General features: G+C 40.8%; 1 long non-coding RNA gene and 2 other non-coding genes across 4 annotated transcripts; 1 reads left to right on the top strand and 2 right to left on the bottom strand.

The window, feature by feature from the left end:
* Positions 1-72, bottom strand: TRNAK-UUU (transfer RNA lysine (anticodon UUU)). The gene has a single exon. It is a non-coding gene; the product is annotated as a tRNA-Lys (tRNA).
* Positions 73-1729: 1657 nt separating this feature from the next.
* LOC138900943 (uncharacterized) lies at positions 1730-20540 on the top strand. Of its 2 annotated transcripts, none has more exons than XR_011412308.1 (2): positions 1730-2611; positions 19823-20540. It is a non-coding gene; the product is annotated as an uncharacterized lncRNA (long non-coding RNA). The 2 variants fall into 2 exon arrangements; XR_011412309.1 differs by having other exon boundaries at positions 19838-20540.
* Positions 20541-21268: 728 nt separating this feature from the next.
* TRNAK-UUU (transfer RNA lysine (anticodon UUU)) lies at positions 21269-21340 on the bottom strand. Its single transcript has one exon. It is a non-coding gene; the product is annotated as a tRNA-Lys (tRNA).

A 21340-nucleotide genomic window follows, 5' to 3' on the forward strand; every position in this document is an offset into this window, starting at 1 on the left:
CGCCGTCTGTGGGGATCGAACCCACGACCACGTGGTTAAAAGCCACGCGCTCTACCACTGAGCTAAGAAGGCTGTCTTGTCAACTGGTTGATTTATTACACTATAATTCAAAACTTATACTTGCCTTTAAGTTTTATATATTGATAATATTAAATAAATGTACACCATTAGTTTAATTGTTTTAACATATTAGTTACCTTTTATCATATTCTCAGTTAATATTTATTATAGAGTTTATTTACAAGTGACTTGATTATTTAGATGTTTAAAAATTGAACTTCTTTTCTTTATACGGGAAAGTACCACTTGTATTTCTTTACAACACCCTTACTCATGTCCAATACGAGTACAGTGTAAACAGTTAAATTTTATTGGATTTAAATCCAATAAAATAATTTGGACTATATATTAAGTATATTAGTTTCAATAAATAGTATGGGCTTATATAACCGGATTAATGATATAAGTCCAATATATATATTAAATAAATAAGTCTTAATCCATTAGGGTAGTCCATTTAATTGCCTAAAGTGATGAGTCAACTTCATTAGACCCAATATATCATCCTCCTAGAGGCCCAGTTTGGTGTTACGTGTCAAATGGAGTGGCACGCCAAGTCAAATGGAAGATCCAATAGGATCGTGTCACGTGTCAAATGACAAGGCATACCAAGTCAAATTAAATGGCCGATAAAATGGCGCCACATGTGCAAGTGACATGTTCTGGCCATCAAATGTGGCCTTGTCACTCTTCAATCTGATTGGTCGGAAAGAGTTTGTTCTCATCACAACTCTTCCCTTCCACAACTATAAATAGGAGTCTTCATAACTCATAAATGACAACAGAAGTTATAACAAGAAGCAAGAAAGAGCTTGTGGATCAAACACTGCAAATTCCTCCACAAATTTCAAGCTTCAAGCAATCAAGTTCAAGTTCAAGCTCAAGGACGAAGAACGAATCAACATTCAAAGAGTACGAGTTCAAATCAAAGTCCGTGCTAGCTGAATTCAAGATCATCATTCGTGGCAACAAATATAGATTCAAGATCAAGCTCAAAGACCTTTGAATTCATTTACTGTTGGAAAGAAGAATCAGAAGAATCATAGAGATTGTTCAAACTATTTGAAATAAAATACTACGATTGTTGCAATATTTTTCGGTCTCGATTATTTTTTTGACGCAATTTATTGTGTACACACTGTATTTAATGTTATTTAAGGTTTGTCTTACGTAAGTACTGATACCCAAATTATTCGAATATGCATCAAGAAACTAATTTGATAAGAGAATTATCATATTAATATTCTGTTAACATGTAGTAATAGAATATGTTACTCGATCTGCGTGATTGATCAAGGAAAAATATATAACCTGAGACATGGGAGGTTTGAAGGAGAAGGATATTCAAATGAAAGTTCTCTATAAATGATTGTCCACTTATAGAAACTCAATTTGTGCTGGATCGTCAATAGTAATCTTATAATTGTTAAACAATGACATGTAACTACAACATCTGGGATCAAAGATATACACACTTAGGTTTTAAAATAAATATGACTACTAATTCTACTGTCCCTGATCAAACTAATTTAATTAACAATTCTGTGATTACCAATTCAAATAACCCCAAAATGGATAATACCATCTCCACTAATAACCAACATCTAAACTCCTCACCACTTGTCCTTTAAAGATTATATTACTAAACATTTGCCCACTTCCAGTGACCTAGTGCCCACTACACCCATCCATGAACAATTATATGGGTCAACAATACTCTAAATCAACTGAGTCCAACAATAAATACCAACCCAACAGAAACCATGCAACGACAATGAAACCTTCCAATTCACTTCAACCCAATGCTACTAGGAATGGATCTACCGGTCTTTTCTCCGGAGAGGATCACCAATTTGAACCCTATCTTGATGCCATAGAATACTCAGAGGAACAATGCACAACCTCAGGCATAGAACAACTACCTAGCACCAAAGAATGCTTAATAACCTCCACCATGCAAAGTTCAAGAACCAGAAGGAAATCCAATGCGGGGGATAAAGAAAATAATTCCTCCAAACATGGGGTCGAAAACAGAGCTTTTAAATCTAAACGAGGTCATAATCTTACTCTTCAAGGAGAGGTAAGAAAAGAGGCATGTATTCAACTGTCCAATTACACTGTACAAGTTCAACATGGACATAAGGCCGCCACAAAATCTGACAGTAGGAAAGCCCACAATGATCCTAGTGATATCCCTAAGGAAGGACGTAGTTTTTCCTTCGGAGGAGAAGTGGAATGTGAATCACCAAATAACAAACATGATCATGAATAGAGCCACCAATTTCATCATCTGGAATACCGGGGGGCTAATAATGATAATTTTCGAAGGAACTTTAGGGAAATGGTTGTCACTCATAGGCCATGCATGGTAGCTCTTCTTGAAACTAAGATGGCTAATCACCACTCCTTCCTAAATGAGTTTAATTTTACGAAGTTGATAGAAGTGCCCGCAGAGGGAAGATCTGGTGGAATGGTGATCCTTTGGGACCATAACGTTATCGCAATTCATAACTTTATTAGGCGGGATCAGGAAATTCATGCAATGGTTGAGGTTCTTCCTAAACGATATTCTTGGCTCTTTATGACTATTTATGCTAGTAATAGTAAGTCTATTAGAAACACTCTTTGGAAAAAATTGGAGAATGTCTATGATAATTATAAAGGCTCTTAGCTAGTAGGAGGGGATTTCAATGATGTTATGATGGCAGATGATAAGTTTGGAGGAAAACCTGTTAATTTAAATAGGTCTTGCAAACTTTGGTCTAGCTTAAATTATTGTAATCTTTTTTATTTAGGTTTCAAAGGGTGTAAATTCACGTGGTCTAATCATAGAAAGAAGAACAAGGGCTTAATCATGGAAAGATTAGACAAGATTTTCTCAAATGAAGACCGTGTTACGATTATTTCCCGAAGCCTCAGTTACTCATCTTCCTAAAACCCACTCGGACCATAGACCTCTACTTGTGAAACTTAGTGTTATGCCTAATATTACTATAGAGAAGCCATTTAAGCTAGAATCTAATTGGTGCACGCATCCAGACTTCATTAATGTCGATAACTCTAGCTGGAAAGATAAAGATTTATGTGATGCTACTTGGTCTTTTAAGCGTAATATTAATGTTTGGAAAAGGAACACTTTTGGAGATCTCTTTAATTAAAAAAAAAGGAGACTGTTTGCTAGGCTTAATAGTATTCAAAATTCCCCTAGATACCCCACTAGTACTTTTCTTCAGCAACTTGAAGAATCCTTAAAACTAGACTACAACACCATTCTTAAGCTAGAAGAGGACTATTGGAAGCTTAGATCTAGAATCTCTTGGTTAGACGAGGGTGATGCGAATACTAGATTTTTTCATATTAATTACTGCAACCAACAGGAGACGAAGGAACCATATTACTTTGTTTACCCGAAAATCGAATAACGTTGAATTTGTGTATGGTTCTAAGGATAGGTAGATTCCTTTGACCTGAACATAACAATACACGTATTTGTTATACGAAATAGAAATGATGAACGAAAATACTTAGTGCGCTTAGAAAGGTAAACACAATAAATTCTTAATATGCCAGAACCTGACTTTTTATTACAATCTATCTTCCTTTTATAGCCAAAGATCACTACTTTATCTATAATAATATAGTAGAATAATATTACTAGTGGAGGACCCATGATGGTGTGTCTCCTCCTTAATTCCTGCTAAGATTCTCTCCCTTGGTACGGTTGTAACAGTTTTCTGTCTGTGAGCTCGATACTGACTCGAGCTCCGTGTCGGATCGGAACCTCGGCCTTGGTTTCGAGCTTGGTGATCACTTTCGGGCATCAATATTCGGGACCTGTGTTGGTCGATGTTTGCCCCGACGCTTGACGCCCCCATCTCAGAATTCGTTCGAGCCCTCCATATAGATACCTTTTGACTGAGATGCCATCGTCGATCGATCTTCATGATCGAGGACCTGTTCTAACCATATACAGATAGCCCTCTCGTTTCTTGGAAAGGTGATAACGAGAAACGATATAATTTTCCTAAGGCTCGACCGAATCAATGCTGACGTTTCTATCGACTTCGACTATGATGTATGTGATAGCTGTCCCATCGGTTTGGTTTTATCGAGGCATTTAATGTGTGTCAGTCGGTGGTCGGCCACCGCTAAAAACGAACCGCCATGCCTTATAAATAGTTTCCCATATAATGTTTTCCATTTTTGCGCTTCCTCTTTTCCCAGATTCTCTTTGATTATCTTCTCTATTTTGTTGCTTTAGTGTCGCTTATACCAGAGTTTTGGTGCTGTCCCCTCTTTCACCTTCCTTTGTGACTTTTTCTTCTTATATCGATGGCGAAAACTTCAAAAATCGAACCTCAGAAGGAGAAAGCTTCCTCCTCACGGCCGTTTGACGATAAGGCGCCGATGGAGCCGTCCGTTCATGATTATGTTCCCGGCCCGTGTATTTTAAAAACTGATTTTAGGGTGGAGAACCCTTCGTCCGTTCCGGGTCGGTGTGAGCACGTATCGATGTATACGTGCTCTATAATGGAGGATCACCTCGATGCCGTCAGAAAAGACTGTAGCTGGGGTTCTGAGGTTGTGTTACAAATCCCATCCTCCGATGAGAGCATCACTACCTATGTGGAGGGATTTTTGAGTGTTTACACCTATCCCTTCACGTTGGGAGCTGTCGATCCCATGATTTTTGATTTCTGCAAAAGATATCAGGTCACCCTCGGCCAAATTCATCCTTCCTTATCGCGTATAGTCATTTTATTGCGCTTCTTCTCTATCAAAGCCGGTGGGTTGGATTTTTCTCTGAACTACCTTATACGACTGTATCAGCCTCAGATTTTTTGTGGGCTAATTAGGCTACAACGTCGAGCATCGAAGGCTTTGATGTCGAGCATCGATGAAGATAAGGATCGATGTTGGATGAGTCGATATATTCGAGTGAGGACTCGTGATCTTATCCCGGAGGAGAAGATGCCGTTCCCTGAAAAATGGAATTTCGATCGTAAGTGATTCATGTTTGCTTTTCGTGTCCTTTTCTACTATTTTCTGATATTATTTTCTGATGTCCAGCTGCCCCTTGGATGCCACATGCGGTGCCTGACCTCGAGGATTGGGTTCGAAAGTTAGCCTCGACTTCATCATATGCCGAGCGCGCTTGGCGTGATTTGGCAAAAGGTAGATGGGAGGCCAAGAATCATGGTGAGGTTTGGTTCCTGTTTCCCTCGAGGTATATTCTGCGTTCTTTTCGTTATCGACTTTTCCTTTGTATATAGGTGTAACTAGGGATGCCGTTTTGAGGCCTTCGAGCGGTGATGAAGGAAACAAGTCCCTGGTCCTAGAACAGGGAAAAGAAAAGAAGCGGAGGGCTTCCTCTCGGCCGGAGGGCCCCAAGCCCAAAACTCGAAAGATGAGGAGAAAAATCATTGCCCTTTCGATCGACTCGGTCCAATGCCTAAGGGAGGAAGAAGAAGAAGATAGCTCCTCGGCTTTGGTAGTCCGACCAACGAAAGCAGTCGAGGTTGCTAGAGCTGGTGAGCCGATGGCGGCCGTGCCCGTCGGGGTTGGTTTCGAAGACCTAAGTCTCGATCGGAGTACTCCGAGTGATTTGCTCGGGGTAATGGCAATGGGTTATTCGCCTTCTCTTCCGTCTTTTTCTGAGGAGGCATTGAAAGAAGCTCGAGAGCTGAAAACTCCCGATAATTGTGCTGGCTCAGGTGCAGCAGATCCTTTTAAGGATTGTTTTACTGGTGTTGATGACAGTTCCGATATCGGTGATGCTTCTCTTTTGTTAGAGGAGGCTCAACGTTTTATTACTCGGGTAATGATTCTTCCATACTTGGTTTCTTTGTTCTTTTCCAAACATGACTCATGTTTCTAACTGTGCAGGCCATCGGTAGGTTTCGAGTTGATCTTAGCCAGTGTGAGGCCGAACTCCGGAAGGTCCTAGGTGAAAGAAATGCCCTTTGGCTTCTTTGCAGCAAAAAGGACGAGGCTATAAAGGATCTTCAAGCGAATTTGGCTAAGGTCCGTGAAGAAGAGGTCGAGCTCGATTAGCAGGTGAGCCTCGTTCTGTTAAAGTATGGATTCGACTCGACCGTGGAAGTTAACCCTTCGTTGTCTTAGTTGCAGCAAAAAATCGAGAAGATCGGGTTACTTCGAGAGGAGGTCGATCAAATCCGAGCCGAATGCAACCAGTGGAAGGAGACCATTGACCGCCTGGCCGCGGAGAAAGAAACCATCTTAACAAAGCTATTATCAGCTGACGTTCAACTTCGAAACGTCAAGCAAAAGGTGTCGGTTCAGGCTAAAAAAATCGATGAGCTTGAGACACGACTTGCTGAGGCTAAGGCAGAGGTTGAGTCGTCGAAAGTTTTGGCGGATAAGTCTATTGCTGTATATCGAACTGATGCTGAGGCCGCTCAGGTGGAGGCCCGAGAAACGGCGAAGACTGCCGATGCTCGAGCTCATTGGGTTGCCGAACTTACTAAGTGTAGATCTCGGAGGGAGACCCTCGAAGAGATACACGCTCGAGGTTTCGACATTACCGAAGAGGTAAGAAAGGTAAATTAGCTTGAAGCGGAAGCTGAAGCTTTGGCTTCTGATGATGATGACGATGATGATGATGATAACGATGATGGTAGCAAAAGCGGGTCCGAGGATGGGGAAGACCCCGACCCAGAAGCTTAGAATTTAATTATTCATATCTGTAAATTAATTACGTAGGCAATTTTGTATATATATAACAAGGTCGATTTTGATCGATCAGATTTGGAGTGACATTTTGCTTGTTGAGTTGATGATAATGTGATGGTTAACGTAAACTCTGAGTAAACGTAGCTTTTTCAACGTTTCAAACTCGATTGGGTCTTTTGTTCGAACTCGGCAGCCCATAGGCTTAATATTCGAGTGTTTATTTTGAACTTGAGATGATGTGGCCCGTAGGCTCAATGGTTGAGTGAGTGTTTCGAACTTGGCATAGAGGTAGCCCGTAGGCTTAATATTCGAGTGTTTATTTTGAACTCGAGATAATGTGGCCCGTAGGCTCAATGGTCGAGTGAGTGTTTCGAACTCGGCATAGAGGTAGCCCGTAGGCTTAATATTCGAGTGGTTATTTCAAACTCGAGATAATGTGGCCCGTAGGCTCAATGGTCGAGTGAGTGTTTCGAACTCGGCATAGAGGTAGCCCGTAGGCTTAATATTCGAGTGGTTATTTCAAACTCGAGATAATGTGGCCCGTAGGCTCAATGGTCGAGTGAGTGTTTCGAACTCGGCATAGAGGTAGCCCGTAGGCTTAATATTTGAGTGGTTATTTCGAACTCGAGATAATGTGGCCCGTAGGCTCAATGGTCGAGTGAGTATTTCGAACTCGGCATAGAGGTAGCCTGTAGGCTTAATATTCGAGTGGTTATTTTGAACTCGAGATAATGTGGCCCGTAGGCTCAATGGTCGAGTGAGTGTTTCGAACTCGGCATAGAGGTAGCCCGTAGGCTTAATATTCGAGTGATTATTTCGAACTCGAGATAATATGGCCCATAGGCTCAATGGTCGAGTGACTGTTAATCCCGGTTGCATAATAAATCTCAAGTCATTGTACATATGTTTTGGGCCAATTTATATGAGCATGGTTCATTTTGACTATTTTGGCTCTTACAATTTTTCCTCTATTGTTGTGAGAAGACTTTCATGCATTTGAACTCGATGTATTCGAGGGCCTGGTGCCCCCCCGGTATTCGAGGCTGATTGGGCTAAGGGTCGAAAGCCTCGGATACTGTTTAAAAGCACAGCACGATCGATGGTTGCCTCATTAAAAACCTTGCCGCAAAAACCCATTTGCTTAAAAAGATCTACTTCTGTTCTTTGTTCGAACTTCTGTACGGGACAGTTGAATAAATATGGGAAGGTCTGACCTTAGCAGTAGTATCGTTTTAGATGTGATACATTCCAACTGCTTGATAGCTGTTTGCCGTTTATGATGCCGAGCCTGTACGATCCTTTCCCAAAGTTCTCGAGCACCTGGTACAATCCTTCCCAATTTGGTCCTAGTTTTCCTTCGTTTGGATTCCGAGTATTGATGGTGACTTTCCTTAACACCAAGTCCCCTGGCTTGAAGTGGCGAAGTTTAGTTCTTCGATTATAATACCTTTCGATTCGTTGCTTTTGTGCGGCCAACCGAATGAGGGCGGCTTCTCGTCCTTCGTCCAATAACTCAAGGCTGGTGTTCATAGCCTCGTTATTTGATTCTTCTGTCATGAATCGAAATCTGGGACTAGGCTCTCCGACTTCGATTGGTATCAATGCCTCGGAGCCATACACTAAGGAGAATGGGGTCGCCCCTGTACTGGATTTTGATGTTGTTCGGTATGCCCAAAGGACTTCAGGCAATATTTCTCTCCATTTTCCCTTAGCATCATCCAATCTCTTCTTCAGGTTTTGAAGAATAGTTTTGTTTGTCGATTCGGCTTGTCCGTTTCCGCTGGGGTGGTACGGGATTGATAGTATCCTTCTTAATTTGTGGTCTTCGAAGAATTTTGTGATTTTGTTGCCAAGAATTGCTTCCCATTAGCACATACTATTTCGGATGGTATCCCGAATCGGCATATGATATGATCCCATACAAAGTCAATAACCTCTTTTTCTCTTACTTTCTCGAATGCCTGCGCTTCAACCCATTTAAAAAAATAGTCAGTCATAAACAAAATAAATCTGACTTTACCTGGGGTCGATGGTAGGGGGCCGACGATGTCCATTCCCCATTTCATGAATGGCCATAGGGATAGGACCGAGTGAAGTTGCTCTCCGGGTTGATGGATCATTGGCGCAAACCTTTGACATTTATCACATTTACGAATAAATTCTTTTGCGTCTTTGCCCATATCGATCCAATAATACCCTGCTCTGATCACTTTTCGAACTAACATGTCGGCACTGGAGTGATTGCCAGAAGTGCCCTCGTGTACTTCCCGGAGGATGTAATTGGGATCTCCCGGACCTATGCATACCGCCATCGGTCCATCGAATGTTCTTCGATATAATGTTCCGTCCGCAGTCAAAGTAAATCGAGCAGCTTTAGTCCGAAGGGTCCTGGATTCTTTGTGGTCTGAATGGAGCTTTCCGTTTTTTAAGTATTCAATATACTTGTTTCTCCAATCCCAGGTTAAGATAATAGAATTTATTTCGGCGTGCCCTTCTTCGATTACAGATCTTGAAAGTTGAACGACAGTTTCCGAGTTCAAATCATTCACCTCGACCGATGATCCCAAATTAGCAAGCACATCAGCCTCATTATTCTGTTCCCGTGGAACATGTCGTAGGCTCCATTGTTTGAAATGGTGCAAAGTGATAAGCAGTTTGTCCAAATACCTTTGCATTCTGCCTTCTCGGATTTCGAAGGTTTTGTTTACTTGACTCACCACCAGCAAAGAGTCGCAATTGGCCTCAACGACCTCCGCTCCCAAATTTCTAGCTAGCTCGAGACCTGCAATTATGGCTTCATACTCGGCCTCGTTGTTAGTTAACCTGATAGTTTTAATAGCTTGCCTAATAATGTTACCCGTGGGAGATTTCAAAACTATGCCTAGCCCGGACCCCTTTACGTTCTAAGCTCCGTCCGTAAAGAGGATCCATGCCCTCGTCGATATATTTGATTTTAACAGTAGTTCTTTTTCGACTTCGGGTACGAGGGTAGGCGTGAAATCGGCCACGAATTCTGCTAAAATTTGAGACTTGATGGCCGTTCGAGTTCGATATTCGATATCATACCCACTGAGTTCGATGGCCCATTTGGCCAATCGGCCTGATAGTTCGGGCCTATGTAAAATATTACGAAGTGGGCAGGTGGTTAATACGCTTATGGGGTGGCACTGAAAGTACGGTCGTAACTTTCTAGAGGCGCTAATCAGCGCAAGTGCCAATTTTTCCAAGTGCGGATATCTAGTTTCTGCTTTTCCTAAGGTCCGACTTACGTAGTAAACATGAAATTACGTACCTTCCTCTTCTCGAACCAGGACACTGCTTATGGCAACTTCTGATACTGCCAAGTACAGGTAAAGTTTTTCGTCGATTTTTGGAGTGTGCAGCAGTGGTGGGTTTGATAGATATCGTTTCAGTTCTTGTAACGCTAGTTGGCATTCCGGTGTCCAGGCAAAATCATTCTTCTTTTTTAGTAAAGAAAAAAATTTGTGGCTTCGATCTGATGATCTTGAAATGAATAGGCCTAAGGCTGCTATTCTTCCTGTTAACCTTTGTTCAGCTTTCACGCTGTCCACGATGGTGATGTCTTCAATGGCCTTGATTTTGTCGGGGTTAATCTCGATTCCCCGATTTGATACCATGAAGCCGAGGAACTTACCCGAGCTGACTCCGAAAGCACATTTTTCAGGGTTGAGCCTTATGTTGTATTTCCTCAGAATATCGAATGTTTCCTGCAAATGGGTCAAATGGTCCTCTGCGCGCAGGGACTTAACTAGCATGTCATCAATATAGACTTCCATTGATTTACCTATTTATTCTTCGAACATTCCATTTACTAGGCGTTGATAAGTAGCTCCTGTATTTTTTAGCCCGAAGGGCATTACATTATAACAATATGTTCCATATTTGGTTACAAATGAAGTTTTTTCCCAGTCTTCCGGGTTCATCTGGATTTGATTATACCCGAAATAGGCATCGAGAAAAGTAAGGATCTCGTGGCCGACCGTGGCATCGATTAAGTGATCGATGTTGGGCAGTGGATAAGAATCTTTGGGGCATGCTTTGTTCAAGTCCTTGTAGTCTATACACATTCTAAGTTTGTTTCCCTTTTTAGGCACTACGACCACATTGGACAACCATTCGGGGTATTTCACCTCTCGAATGGATCCTATTTTGAGCAGTTTAGTTACCTCATCCTTTATGAATGCGTGCTTCACCTCCGATTGGGGTCTTCTTTTTTGCTTCACCGATCTGAATCTAGGGGACACACTTAGTCGATGTGTTGTTATGTCCGGCGGGATTCCTGTTATATCTAAATGGGACCAGGCAAAGCAGTCGATGTTATCAATAAGAAATTGAATGAGTTTCTTCCTGAGTTCGGGGCTCAAACCCCTTCCCAGGTATACCTTTCGTTCGGGCCAATGTTCGATCAAAATGATTTGCTCCAATTCCTCAATCATTGACTTGGTGGCATCGGAGGCATCGGGGGTCACGAAGGATCGAGGGATCCGCTGATCATTGTCTTCTTCGATGTTCTGCTTACCTGGCTGGGTCGAGGCTGATGTCTTTGATTGCTATTTGGTATTCCGGTCTTCGACTGTGCCTCCTTTTGAACCCGATCCTTTCACCGGCGAAGACGAAGATGTTGGTTTTGCTTCCTCGACAGAGAACATTTCCTTTGCGGCTGGTTGTTCTCCGTACACTACTTTGACACCTGTTGGTGTTGGGAATTTGAGGACCTAGTGTAGGGTCGAAGGTACAGCTCTTATGTTGTGTATCCACGGCCTTCCGAAGAGGGCGTTATATCTCATATCGCCTTCGATCACGTGAAACTTTGTTTCCTGAATTGTTCCGGCAACGTTTAACGGTAGGGTTATCTCGCCTTTGGTGGTTTCGCATGCCATATTGAATCCGTTTAAAACTAAAGTTGCGGGTACGATCCGGTTTTGTAGGCCGAGCTGTTTTACGACCTTCGATCTGATGATATTGGCCGAGCTACCTGGATCAATTAACACACGCTTAATTTTAATTTTATTCATGAGTACGGATATTACCAGTGCATCGTTATGGGGTTGGATGATTCCCTCTGCATCTTCATCATTGAACGGTAAAATCTCTAAGGGAGTGTAATCTTGAATTTGAGATCGCTTTTCCCTCACAATCGACGTTTTAGTGCATTTAAGCATAGGTCCCTGAGGGGTATCGACGCCGCCGATGATCATGTGAATGATGTGCTGTGGTTCTTCTACTTCATTTTGCTTGCCGAAGTCCTTGTTTTTAAAATGGTTCTTCGCCCTATCACTCAAAAATTCCCTAAGGTGTCCTTTGTTAAACAAGCGGGCCACTTCCTCTCTTAACTGTCTGCATTCTTCCGTTTTGTGACCATGGGTGCCATGATATTCACATATTTGATTGAGGTTCCTTTGGGCCGGATCGGTCTGCATGGGTCGAGGCCATCTGGTATCTTTGATGCGTCCGATAGCCGATACAATGGCGGATGGATCGATGTTGAAGTTATATTCTAATAATCGAGGAACTTCTATAGGATCGACATATTTATCAAAGCCTCTCTTGCTCATAAGTCCCCGAGAATTTTGCCCCCGATCATACCTTCGGTTATTCCGAACTGTCTCATGTGCCGAACTGTGATTCATCTGATCTGCGACGTACGGCTGGTGTCGGTCTCTGTTTGGCCTTTGTTCTCTGTTGGTTTCCTTCAGAATTTTAGTGGTTGCGTGGTTCTGACGCGTGGGTTCATACGGAGATCCCAATTGATCATCTTCGACCCTGATTTTCGATTGATACCGATTGTGTACATCCGCCCAAGTTATTGCAGGGTATTCGATCAAGCTTTGTTTCAGCCGACGTGATGTTGTCGAACTCAGTCCGTCCAACCCTTGGGTGAAAGCTTGTACGGCCCAGTCGTCTGTGACTGGTGGCAAATCCATGCGTTCCATTTGAAACCGGGATACGAATTCCCTCAGTATTTCGTCACCCCTTTGTTTTACTTTGAATAGATCTGATTTCCTCGTTGCGACCTTTATGGCACCAGCATGTGCCTTTACGAACGAATCTGCTAACATGGCAAAAGAATCGATAGAATTTGGTGGCAAGTTGTGATACCAGATCATCGCTCCTTTTGCGAGGGTCTCTCCGAACTTTTTCAACAATACGGACTCGATCTCATCGTCTTCCAAATCGTTGCCTTTGATGGCACATGTATAGGAGGTGAGATGCTCGTTAGGATCGGTCGTACCGTTATATTTGGGAATTAGGGGCATACGGAATTTTTTTTGGGATTGGTTTTGGTGCCGCGCTCGATGGAAAAGGCTTTTGTATGAATTTCTTCGAATCCAGCCCTTTCATCATTGGCGGAGCCCCCGGGATCTGATCGATCCTAGCATCATATGTTTCGAATTTTTTGTCGTTGGCTTCGACTCATTTTGTGAGTTTCTCGATCAATTTAGCAATTTCAGGAGTGGTTCCTGATTCTCGCTCGTTTGATTTCACTGTTTCGGGCTCCGTTCTGGGGGTTACTTCTCGAAGAAGTGGATTGGAGTTTGGCTTACTTTGCATGTGAGTTTGGCTCTGCAACTGAGCTATCGCTACTTGTTGGGCTTGTAGCATTTCGAAAATCATATGCAAGCTGACCCCGATTTCCCCCGTGTTGTGGGTGTCTCGGGCTATGGGTCGAGCGCCGCCCTGAACGCTTCTCTCCTGCTCAGAATGCTGATTCGCTTCTAGAGCTATTCGTGAATTGATATCTACTGGTACTTCGGCTCGAATTTCGGGTTCCTCGATTCGAGCCTCGTTGCTGTTGTTGGGTAGCCTTTCGGCCCCGGACACTAAGTTGTTGGTTTCATCCTAAAGGCCGGCTTCGAGGTCGATTGGCTGAGCCATTGCTGGTATGAAGTTGTAAGCTGGAGTGTACTGTATATTTGTATTAAATAATCACTTATTATCCTTAGCCCCACGATGGGCGCCAAACTGTTTACCCAAAAATCGGATAACATTGAATTTGTGTATGGTTCTAAGGATAGGTAGATTCCTTTGACCTGAAGATAACAATACACGTATTTGTTATGCGAAATAGAAATGATGAACGAAGATACTTAGTGAGCTTAGAAAGGTAAACACAATGAATTCTTAATATGCTAGAACCTGACTTCTTATTACAATCTATCTTCCTTTTATAGCCAAAGATTACTACTTTATCTATAACAATATAGTAGAATAATATTACTAGTGGAGGACCCAAGATGGTGTGTCTCCTCCTTAATTTCTGCTAAGATTCTCTCCCTTGGTGCGGTTGTAACAGTTTTTTGTCTGTGAGCTCGATACTGACTCGAGCTCGGTGTCGGATCGGAACCTCGGCCTTGGTTTCGAGCTTGGTAATCACTTTCGGGCATCGATGTTCGGGACCAGTGTTGGTCGATGTTTGCCCCGACGCTTGACGCCCCCATCTCGGAATTCGTTCGATCCCTCCATGTAGATACCTTTTGACTGAGATGCCATCATCGATCGATCTTCATGATCGAAGACCTGTTCTAACCATATACATACTTGTTTAAAAGATGAGAATGGGAACTGGATTGATGATCATCAATCCATAATGGCTCATGCACAAAACATTTTCCAGGATATGTTCCGTACCTCACATCTTGATACCAACTGAAAAAGCATTTTAAATGATCCTACTCCGTTTAATAATATCGACCTCTCTTCACTAGATAGACCTCTACTAGGTAGTGAAGTTATAAGGGCGATTTTTTCATTTAAACCCTTTAAAGCCCCAGGACCGGACGTCACCCTTTTTTTCTTCCAAAAAAACTGGAAAGTGGTGGGTCAATTAGTTGTAGATTTTTGCCATAATGTATTTTCATCACAAACTATTCATTCAGCCACCAATAATACGTATTTATGCCTCATCCCCAAAATCCCAAATGCGAACAATCTTAATAACTTTAGACCGATAGGTCTATGTAATACTACTTATAAGATTATCACTAAGATCATTTCTAATCGACTCAAGCCTTTCCTGGATAATCTTATTAGTCCCTTTGAATCTAGTTTTCTTAAAAATAGAAGAGCTAGTGATAATGCTATTGTTATCCAAGAAATCCTTTCTAAGTTTAACTGTTTCAAATATTTTAATGCGTATATAATCCTCAAAATTGATCTAGAAAAAGCATTTGATAGACTAGAATAGTCCTTTATCTACCGAACCTTGAGATACTTCCACTTTCCTCCAAAAATTACTAAGCTTATTATGACTTGTATTTCCACCAGTAACATCTCGATCCTAGTAAATGGTTCTAGAACAAACTATTTTAGTCCTAGCCTAGGTATTAGACAAGGTGATCCTATGTCACCATATATATATTTATACTTTATATGAAAATTTTATCTAGGCTTATAAATCACTAGGTAGACATTAGAAATTGGGACCCTATTAAGCTTAATAACAGAAGCCCCCCGCTTTCTCATCTATTCTTTACCGACGACCTCACACTCATGGCAAAGGTTAAAGACAAATCTAGCAATACAATCCTTTATTGTCTGGATATGTTTTGTGTTTTATCAGGACATAAAATTAATCATATAAAATCTAAGATCATTTTCTCCAAGAACTGTCCAAAACCACACCCACTCATATTTCCACTCTGCTTAATATCAAAATCAGTAGCAACTTTGGAAAATATTTGAGCTTTCCAATTCTTCGTCACAAGCCTGTAACGAGCCGGCCAGTCGTTTTGAGTATTACAATCCCGTTTACTGCTCAATTTATATTTCACAGTTGTTATGTGAATTACCGGGGTAAATGGTTCACGTCCGGTGAGATTTTGGAATGAATCGGACCATTTAGTGTCAAGGTTTAAAGCTTAAATAAAAATAGTGACCGGATATTGACTTATGTGTAAATGACCCCGTAATAGAGTTTTGATAATTCCAATAGCTCTGTAAGGTAATTTTGGACATAGGAGCATGTCCGAAAAATTATTTGGAGGTCTGTAGTGGAATTGGGCTTGAAATGCCGAAAGATGAATTTTTGGAAAGTTTGATCGGGGGGTTGATTTTTTGATATCGAGGTCGGAATTCGATTCTGAAAATTCGAATAGGTCCATAATGTAAAATGTGACTTGTGTGCAAAATTTTAGGTCAATCGGACGTGATTTGATAGGTTTCAGCGTCGTTTGTAGAATTTAGAAATTTCAAAATTTATTAGGCTTGAATCCGTGTGTAGTTCGTATTTTTGAGGTTGTTTGATGTGATTTGAGGCCTTGAGTAGGTCAATGGTGTGTGTTAGGACTTGTTGGTGTATTTGGACTGGGTCTCGAGTGGCTCGGGTGAGTTTCGGATGATTAACGGATCAAATTTAACTTGAAATATTTCTGGAACTGCTGCCTACTGGTGTGATCGCACCTGCGAAGCTTTTGATCGCAGGTGCGAAGCCGCATGTGCGCGAAATCAGCCGCAGAAGTGGCCAAGTGTGGAACTGGGAAGTGCTCACAGGTGCGAGGAATTTGCCGCATCTGCAAGGCCACAGGTGCGAAGGTGTTGGCGCAGATGCGGACTGGGGCTGGCGTGGGGGCGAACGCAGGTGCGAAGGGGAATGCGCATCTGCGAGCCCACAGATGCGAGAAGGCGCCGCAGATGCGAGATTTGAGAAGGCCGGTTGTTTCCGCAGGCACGCAATTTTGTCCGCAGAAGCGAGGGTCACAGGTGTGACCCCTTTTCCGCAGATGCGGAAATCGCTGGGATAGAACCTTAAATTCGAGGGTTCGACATTTTCACCCATTTTCGAATTTTGGAGCTCGAGTTGGGCGAGTTTGGAGAGGAAATTTTTCACACAACTTGGGGTAAGTGTTCTTAACTCCCTTGCGATTATAATCCATGAATTAATCTTTATTTTTTGTATAAGATTATTGAATCTTCAAGAGAAATAGGAGGAAAATTCTATAATGTCACAAAATGAATTTTTCAAGTTTGAATACTGATTTAGAATCGGATTTGAGTGAAATTAGTATGGTTGAACTTGTAATTGGATGAGTTGTCGTATTTTGTGAGTTTCGTCGGATTTCGAGACGTGAGCTCCACGGATAATTTTTGGGGCGTCATTTCGGATTTTGTGGAAAATATTAGCATTTTGATATGGAATTAATTCCTATAAATTGTGTGGACTGAATCAAATTAATTATGGTAGATTCGAGCTGTTCGGGAGTTGATACGCGCATAATGGGATTTTTGGAGCATTGTTTAGCTTGCTCGACATTGGATTCGGCTTGTTCGAGGTAAGTAACTCTTATAATCTTGGAGTTGAGGGTATGAACCCTGAATATATGTATTTCGTGAATTATTGGGAGGTGATGCACATGCTAGGTGACGGACATAATTATTTCTGTGGAATTTTGTAGTTAAATGATCTTGGCATTTTTCATGCGGTTTTATGAGTTAAAGAAATTGAGCTGAAAAGCATATTAAAAATCATGTTGATGCTATGTGCCAGTATTATTAGGACCCACAGAGGTCATATTGCTGTGAATTATTTATTTTAAATTAAAAATTCATATTCAGTCATATTCATTTCATTGCATATCATATCTCAGTCTCTGTTGTTATTTATTGATACATCATATCATCATTTTTGGGCTATTTTCATGATATTGTGAGTCCGAGAGTCTGGAGAGATTGATGATCGAGTAAGGCTGAGGGCCTGATTGTGAGGATTATTATGTGGATCGGGGCTGCCTGCCTGCAGCATGCTTTATATACTTTATTATTAAAGCACGTGAGTTGTCCGTGCAGATTTTAGCGCTTGGGCTGAAGGAGCCCCTCCGGAATCTGTACACACTCATAGTGACCGCATGTACCTACTGAGTGTGAGTGCCGAGTGACTAGGAGGCATGAGTGATTGTGAGGTATGCCCGAGTGGCATGAGTGATGGTGAGGTATGCCCGAGAGGCATGAGTGACTGTGATGTTTGCCCGAGGGGCTGTATATGAGTGATGTTCTGCCCGAGGGGCTGTTTATGATTTTATCACTGAGTTGCATCTCATTGGCATGCACACATGACATACATGCATAGAAATGTATTTTTCTCATGCTGTACAATATCACACCATTCATGATTTCTCACACATTTTTACAGATGGGCATAGTGATGCATTTGTTTTACACGGGTTATCCGGAAGGAAAATGAAACATCTTATTTATTATTGAAAAGATTTTGGGAGAAATTATTATTTTCAAACTATTCATATTTTTGGCAACTTCGGCAAACGATTTGGGTTTTCACTGATGTATTTGAAAGGAAGAACTATTATTTTTGAAATCATGATTTGGCTGAGCATTTTATTTCTGAGTTACTTCTGGTATTATTTGCTTTATATTGTTATGGACTGTTGTGGACTATTGGTTATGGATCTGACCTTGGTAGAAGCTCGTCACTACTTTCAATCTATGACTAGGTTTGTTACTTACTCAGTACATGGGGTTGGTTGTACTGATACTACACTTCTGCACATTGTGTGCAGATGTTGGCTGCTGTTTTTGCTGTGCTCGATGGTTGCGGGACTTGAAGATGTACCTGTGTTCCTGTTGTAGCTGCCTCTTATTCAGGGTAGCCTTAGATTTATAAAAGCTCTGTTTATGTATTATTCAAACAGACTATGTATTTATTTTATTTCCGCTTTGTACACTCTATTCTTAGAAGCTCATGATTTGTACTAATAGTTCTTGGGGATTGTATAAGATTAAGATCTTTATTCACTTAAATTGCTTTAATAATTATTATTGAAATTGGATAATTGAAAGTTGGCTTACCTAACGGGTTGGGTTATGTGCCATCACTACTAGTTAGATTTTGGATCGTGACAAAGCCAAAGGCTACTGACTTCCAGTTCATTATTGACAACATGCATTCTATACTATCAAAGTGGAAAACAAACTGTCTGACTGTAGCTGGTAGAACTACCCTTGTTTCTTCTGCCCTCAATACTATTCCAAATCATGCAATGCAATTTACTCTTCTACCTCAAAAAATTCTAAAGGTTATTGATAAAATCTAAAGAAACTTTATTTGGGGCAGTACCGAGGATCATAAGAGATTGAACTTGCTAGGTTGGAATGATATTACTAGGAATAAGTCAGTGGGGGTCTTAGTATTAAAAAAGCTAAGTCTAAAAATCTGGCTCTACTCACAGGGCTCACTTGGAGATTGCTAAACAACTCGTATGCTCCTTGGTCTAATCTTCTTATTGCTAACTACGCCACACGTACCAGAAAAATTAATACTTCTTTTATTTTGAGTGCGATTATTAAGGGTTGGAATTACTGTAGCAAAGGAATTTTATGGTCCATTTGCTCTAAGTCAACACTAGACATATAGAACTCTCGATGGATCCCAAATAGCGAATCTCTTAGCTAGGAATTCAATCCATGGACCCCTTAATATCAGTGACTATAATCTAAAAATCAAAGACCTGTTACAGGATAAAACCTGAATTTTTTTCAAGTTATCCTTTGTGTTTCTAGTAGTATTACTGACCAAATTTATATTATCCCAACCCCTTTGTATGATACCAACCATGATGTCCCCATATGGTCTCTCAATAGTAGTGGTAAATTTAGTACTAGCTCATGCTATAAGCTTATTGATGATCAAAGCATTACCAATAAGGACTTCTCCAGGATCTGGGATATTCACACACCCACAAAGATCAAATTTCTTCTTTGGAAATGCTACCATGATCGACTCCCTTGCAGATCCTATATAAACCATATAGGAATAAATATCGATGAAATTTGTCCTATGTGTAGAAATGATCGCGAAACTATCTTCCATATGTTCATACTTTGTCCTATAGTTAAAGCTTTTTGGGAAAGCCTAGGTATCTCTAACCCTCTAGCTAGTGGAGACACTCATTGGTTGCTCGCAATTAAAGACCTTAAGATCAATCTCCATCACAAATATATCTACTGGGCGGATCTTTTTCCTTTTGCACTATGGAACATCTGGAATAACATAAACAAGAATAATCAGGAAAATACTAACCACATTTTATGTCCTAAGCTCGTATTTTAACAGGCAATGGAATACAAACTCCTCGCAGCCAAAGAGCAAAGTTTTGATAAGAAAAAGCCTATCAGAGTCAGTTGGCACAAACCCCCTTCAGGGTGGTTTAAATTCAACACTGATGGAGCTTTTCAGAATAATAAGCTACACAGTGGTCTAGGCGGGGTCATCAGAAACAATGCCCGGTTTCTACGATTATACCTATGCATCATCTCCTATCCAAGCTGAGCTACTCGCCCTAAAAGCAGGCCTCCAGTTGGCATGCGAGCTTCAGCTCATTCAAAATAGAGATTGAGACAGACTCGTCAGAAGTAATCAAGAGCCTTGAACAAGGTTACCCTTCATATGACGCTATTATTCGTGATTGCAGGTTTTTAATGCTCCGGTTAGAGACAGTGGTGGTCAGGCATAATTTCAGGCAGGGAAATCAAAAGGCGCACTTTTTGGCTAAGGAAGCTTCTAAGCAGTCCAACCTACATCAACTGATGTATTTTGCAGCTCCACCTCCATTTGTTGAATCCCAGTATCTGGCGGATAGAGAAGGAACATATTTTATTAGACTTACTACAGATAATACCTGTATTAAGCTAGCGGAACTTGGCAATCAAAATGCCCTAAGAGGCATTTCTATGGGATGTAACACTATTAACCAACTTTAGTATTAATATATAAGTAGTTCCATTTCCTCAACAAAAAAAAAAAACAATGATACAAATATTTTAAGATGTCCAGAGAAAAATGTGATATATTTTAATATATATCAAATAATATAGAAGATACTTGTGGGAAATTAAGCTTCAAAAAGTGTTTCGCTAATCGTGTACTAAATTTTTTGTCTTTGCGTAATTTTTAAGTCCTCGACACCTAGAACATCTGAAAAATCACTAAGCCCTCTTTTTAGCAACTTCGTGTGAAGAAGAGCGTTGATATGTAAATGTGCCTGTAATTTATCTTCTTTTTTTTTTTTGGGTAGGAGGAATGAAATTTTATGTAGGTACATTTACTAATTAAATTGATAAATCCAGATGAAAGGAAAGCGAGGAAAGAAGTGTATCTAACTTATTATACTTAGAAAAAAAAGGAGTGATAAAGTCAGTAGGAAAATTCATATTTCATTTACATGTTCTTAATCTTATAATAACGTAGAAAATCATTGAAGTTTATGAAAAAAACTATCATAAAAATTAATAAACATGTCTTTTTATCTAGTTTATAACTCAAATAACAAGAATATTTGGGTTTATCGCAAAAAATATAACAATTTCTTTCCTTAATCAATCCACAATAAAACCAAAAAAGAAAACATTGCTATTATACATCTTTTTCCTCCCTTTCTACAAGCTCATTTTCCATTGGTTTCTATCAGTTCAAAAATGGTTATTGAGTTGGATATTACCAAAACTCAAGAATTAGGAAAATCTGGATTGGTTCTTGAAAAAGAAACGCCGTCTGTGGGGATCGAACCCACGACCACGTGGTTAAAAGCCACGCGCTCTACCACTGAGCTAAGAAGGC

Source organism: Nicotiana tomentosiformis, chromosome 11 (assembly GCF_000390325.3).
Source record: "Nicotiana tomentosiformis chromosome 11, ASM39032v3, whole genome shotgun sequence".
Taxonomy (NCBI): Eukaryota; Viridiplantae; Streptophyta; class Magnoliopsida; order Solanales; family Solanaceae; genus Nicotiana; species Nicotiana tomentosiformis.